The sequence below is a fragment of the Micropterus dolomieu genome, linkage group LG03, assembly GCF_021292245.1.
Source record: "Micropterus dolomieu isolate WLL.071019.BEF.003 ecotype Adirondacks linkage group LG03, ASM2129224v1, whole genome shotgun sequence".
In the NCBI taxonomy this organism is placed as follows: Eukaryota; Metazoa; Chordata; class Actinopteri; order Centrarchiformes; family Centrarchidae; genus Micropterus; species Micropterus dolomieu.
Window position 1 is genome coordinate 7,287,962 of NC_060152.1, and position 6,000 is coordinate 7,293,961.

Below are 6,000 nucleotides of genomic sequence, written 5' to 3' on the forward strand. Positions count from 1 at the left end.
AATTTACATGAAGACTGTGCGATATGGTCGATGGAAGTCCATAAAGTAGAGTGGACCTTGCTTCCAAGAAAACAAACTTAACTTTTAGCCAATATGGTCGGGTAGATCTAAAAGACCGTGTCATATCGTTGAAAACTCAAGAAGAAACAAGGTAAAAAGACTCTCAAATTAACTCTCCTCATGCAGAGGGAGCCAGGAAAAGACCTGAACAAGGGCCTGAACCAAGGTGACATGGGGGATACCAATGCCCCACAGGGGTCCCGCCAATTTCACACCATTCATGCACATCCTGTGAACACACAGCAAATGTTCATCTGTATGTGATTTAACCACATTCTCCAACAGAGGCAGTGACAGATGAAAAATAAGCCCCTTCTGACAAACTGTGGCAACGTCTCTCTGCCTGATTGCTAACAATATTGAGAAAAACAATTGTGTGAGTGGCAGCCCAATAAGACAGCAGCCTTTGCAAGAAATTAAATTGAAATTTGAAAATAATATGTCTATTTCGCATCGCTGGTGGGAGCAGATTCATTTGTTGCTTTGACAATCTGTTATTTGGAAACAAAAATATGACTTCATTTCACCGCTTGGTAATCACTGTTATCACAAATGTGTGTGTGTGTGTGTGTGTGTGGGTGTGTGTGTGTGCCTGCATGTGATACAGTATGCGAGAAGGCAACAATGGGCAAGGGGGAAGAGAGAGAGAGAGAGCAGTGGATGGAGGTCTCTCTCTCACCTCATAGTGTGCCCTATAACCATGTTGGAGGGAAATTAACAGATTGATAATGACTTGTAAGGGAATCCCAAGTAGCCCTTCACGCTATGCCGACAGATTCTCCTCAGCTGGAGCAGGCAGAGCTCAGCCTGTTGGAAACTTTAAGAGGAAACTATTAATGTAACAAGACCATATTCAGGGGAACAGCGAAAGAAATGGGCATCAACTAGAGCCCTAAATAAAATAGCTTTAAAACATCAAAACAACTCAAGATACGCTTGGGCTAACATGTCGGGACTTCAGCCTGCTTTTCACTGGCGCTCCCCAACTGTTGGGAGCGGCAACCATTTTCCACTCATGTTTAATCGGTTTAGAGACGCTCATGCGTGTAATGCACATTTATCATGAATGAACAATGTCGGCCCACCCACCGAACACAGTGGCTTGTCGCCTCACATGCCAAAACATCCATTTTATGTTAACTGCGCAAAAAAAGTCTAGATTTTTGTAGTCATTTTGACTTTTTTTTTTGACAGGCTCATATTCACCACGCACTGTCATTGTCCAAATTTTATAATGCTGCTCACACTCACACAGAGCTAAAGAATGGTGAGAGCTTCTGCTGTGGAGAGATATTTATAGCCTACACGCTAAAGCATGTGCTGTATGTGAGGTCTTGCCCTTGCTGTTGGCCCTTATGATTACTCAGTATCGCCATCATCATGACAATTTTCTGGCAGATTATTTATGTAGTTAGTTATGTAGTCTGATCCCATTTCTGAGAATAAATACCTGAAGTATACCTCATCTAGCAAGTGTGTGCTTGTGTGTCAGTATGCCCTGTGTGTTCATCAGCAAGACAAAGAATCCACAGCCATGCTAAGGGCCCTGTGAGGCTGTAATTAGGGTGCTTTGAGCTAAACGCTAACAAACATCACAGTGACAATGTTGAACTACTGATCATTAGCACATAATATCTTCCAGATTTACCGTCTTTGATTACTGATTAGTGTGCTAGCATGCAGACATTTGCAAATTAGCACTAAACACAAGGGACCCTGAATAATAAAAGTTGTCAAGATAGTTCACTCAAAACCAAATATTTTCACATTGTGGTGTTGCCAAAGGAGAAGCCAGATAACCAAAGTCTTTAGGACTCTGTCTGATGAAGAATGTCTGTAAAAAAAAGAAGAAAAAAAGAAAAAAAAAGAATGGCAACTCATCCAATAGTTGTTGAGATATTTCAGTAAGGGCCTGGTTAAACATTCTTTATGTACTGTAACAAAGACACTTTATTTAAAAGTCATTAACACTTCCAAGCAGCTGTTGTGGATATAGTATAAACTTAAATGCAAAATATGTCAAGAGAAATGATACGTTTCAACGCTGGTTCTACATACTTTATCCCAAATCAGGGCGGTATGGCAGAGTGCAGGGCGCTGTTCAACAGGTGGTGCACTGAATGCAGAAGAGTGCCCTTATATGTACAATGATCGCATTCCTCAAACCACTGTAACAGCATGCCAAAATGGCTGCATGCAATGCATATTCCTTTCCTGCAGGATTGACAAATCCGCCCTATGGATCACAATGGACATAAAGCTGCATATCACAGGTTCAAGTGATTTCACTTGAAGAGAAAACTTGTGTAATCTTGTGATATTAAAACATGATCATATTCCTTGTCGAGGTGAAAAGCTGCCTCACAATATCAGCATGATAAGAGTGAAATTAGCTTAGAAGATGCCCCCACCCCTTTTAAAGCGTTTGCGTGGCAGCATTCTGGGTACCCGGTAGAAACAATGAATGGAGACAGACAGACCAGATGAACAAAATGTGCATGCATTGTTTTGCATTTTGTGACTTTCAATTCAATAAAAGATTGTTTGCAGGTTCGTCTCATTCAAAATTTTCAAACGGCATCCTCTTCCTCATCTTGTCAGACAGAACTAAAGGAGGAATCAAAAGTCAACACATGGTGTAAATACGGTACATATGGACAGGAGGGGAATCATTGGGAAGGAACGTGCTAGCGCTCGTTTACAAGTTTCAGCACACATCCTCTCCCTGCTTATAGATTCCCATGAAAATGGTGGGCTAACATGTTGGATAAACTAGCTTTAAATATTTATTTCCTCTGTTTATCATGACAATGAGCAAACACATCTCTGCTGTTATCAGTTTGTAGAATTATAAAATTTGAAATCCTAATGCTAATAAAACATGCAATTGCTGCAGGATGGGTTGTAACTCCTAAATAATTTAACTCTCTTTGGAGCTACATCTCAAGTATAACCATTGCCACGGGATGAAGGAAAAAGGCACATACCGAGTGTTTCTGCCACGTCACGCCATGATTGTTTATGGAAAAATAAGTGAAGCAAACTCTGAAGCTGGAGGGCGAAGCCCAGGTTTGTCCATCATTTATGAGGACGCTGCTCTCTCCTTACCACAATGTTAACTACTTAGGAAATGTAACTGAGCTCATCTATGAATTATGAATAGTTACAGGAGCTAGTTCTTGAATTCCTACCACAATGCACTGGTTAAATTTCTCTATAACAAATATGTATTTGCAATAACAATAATAATAATAATAATAATAATAATAGCATGCTATTTTCTTGTTGCCCAAGTATCTGTGCTGAGGTCCATGTTCTGGGTGTGAAAGTCCTGTGCAGACTAGTTTATTCTACTATACTTCACATCTTTTTCCCCCAACAAGATTTAAAGTAAAAGAAAACCCCCGGGAAGGGAATACTTTTAATCTATTGATCAACAAACTCATCTACAGACTTGGCTATGAACTTTGTGGTGATATTTCCTGGATTTGTCAGTATCTCTCTCATATTACCGGGGTCATTAAATCTTCTGTTATTGGCTGCTGTGCTCCAGCCTGGAGCTGTAATAGCCTCCTGGTGTCAAGCTGTGAGTGGATCACCTTTGAACAGCTCTGCACGGGGTGGCTAAAGCCCTTTCATGTCAGTAATCATAGGATGCATAATCATAAAATGGCCTTGGATTGCTTGCAGCATGTTAATACAAAATGACCGAAAGCAGCTGTGGACAAAATGGGTGGTATTGACGCACCCAAATTCTACTAGCTTCTTCCCGCCCAGCATATAAAAAAATTAATAAAAATTGCAGCAGAGGACTGCACAGGACAACCACAATAGGGGGCGTAGCCTCGTGGCCACGTAGTGAATGTGCTGGAGGTAAGGACACCGACCACAGTGACCCACAGTGTGACAGACTGACCACCGATCAGTGTGACAAGAACAGTCATATGGAGCTGGTGGAGAGAGCTAAACAGCCATGAGCAGCTGCTGTCTGTCGCTGAAGATTTGACACTAGAAGCACATCCATGGCCCTTTTTAAAAGTTAAAAAGTGTGTTGCCTGTGAAGTAGCAGACTTAGCAGCTCGGGGAGGCTCAGAGGCTGTGTGTCTGTGGGGGAGCCGTGCTGTTTATTATGGCATCAGCATCATCAAGGGAAATAATGCAGTCCGGTGGTGCTTCACAGCCGCCAAAATCCAAAACACTGCTCCAAAATTGAGAAATAGCCTAGGGGTAGCAAAAAACTCAATTAGCATATATTTGAAAATGAGTGAGGTTTCATACACTCCCACCCCAAGGGTGGGGGCTGAGGGAGGTGGGACACCTACCTCTGATTAGATGGTGTTGACATTATTTTTTGTAGATCACTTCCATGATATAAATGAGTCCAAAATGTCTGACTCTATGTCAGCATTGGCCATGCAAGGTTAAGGATGATTTGAAACAGTAGACGGCATGTTGAGCCATTTTCAAACCATTCAATACAAGTTTGGTGAGAAATGTCAGTATTAACACCAGCATTGATGCGTTTCAGTAGTCATATAAATGCTCAGCTCGAGTTCAACCAGGAAGACAGTCGTCATGCTTCAATCATTCACATCTTTCTCTCTCTCTTCCTTCCTCTTCAATCAGCTGACTCCTTAGCTCACTAATCAGATTCTTGCCACGATCTCCATCAGCCAATCACACACTTTTCTGCTGCTGCCTACGGAGCCCCCTAAGGTTCATGGTGAGAATATTATGCAAGACAACTTTTGCCTTCCCTCGCAATATGTTTTGCATTTTCTCGCAATGCTTTCCATCTTCCATTCCTTTTGAGCCATAGCTATGTCTATTTACGCTCAGCTGCTCTCAGCACTACGCTTCAGTATGGATCAGCTCATTGAACTTTACTTTGAACTGGGCATTACCTATGCTGATATAGCACTATTACTCAATAGGCATGATAATGTAATTAGAGGAAGTAAACTTAAACAAATCCTTAGAACAAGAGGCCTCTCCAGAAGAAGCAATATGGTAATCTTTTTCATTCGCTAACAGTTACTTTACTCAAGACAACTGCATGGTGACAGATGGATGTATTCTAAATGTTGGGATGATGAACCATCATCACATACAATTCTCCAGCTTTTCATCCCTTCATCACCGCCACCAGAGTCTAGACCCCATCAGGGGGTTTTCTATACCAATATGATTTCATCACCCCCGTAATACCATATCATCACAATGGAGTCTAATCACCAAAAACTCTTCATATTTCTCACATTCAAAGTACAAATGTCAATAAATTATTAGCATTCCCACACACAGTCGCTCCTCATTAAATTTAGCTTACACCTCAAAAAACTTTAGCATGCAGCACAATCCATCTTTAATAACTTTAAAGTATGACCCGTTTTGGGTCAATTATTGTACTTCTATGAGCACATACTCTGGTGGTAACCTTCTGTATTAAATTGCTTCCAGCCTAAATTCCTAAATCACCTGCCTTAGAAACAGCCACTTGTAAAGACTGAGAGGGCCAAGGCCACAGTGTTGAATAATAGATGTCACCACTTGAACAAATTCCCTTGAATTGTCATCATTGTTGGGGTTTGGACTCGGCCATGCAACCCCCCATCCCCTCTGAAATAAAGCTTAGACAGAAACATAACACAGCCCGCTGATATTTCACTGCAGTAAGACATGATAGAAGGTTAGGGTTGTAAAGTTCAGAGAACCTATAAAAGAGCTGCTTCTTTTATTTTTATTTTACAGCAATGAAAATTAGTCCATCAGTTTACTTTATTGGTACTTCAGACAGTTTGGCGATGTTAAAGAGAAATTGGGTCTCCAGGTGGACCCATCCCAGCGATGTACAACAGTTAAGGATATTTACATGACAAAGCTACCGTAAAATATTTCTTTCATGTTTTTCATTTGTCTGTAATGTCGGCCTATTGCTTT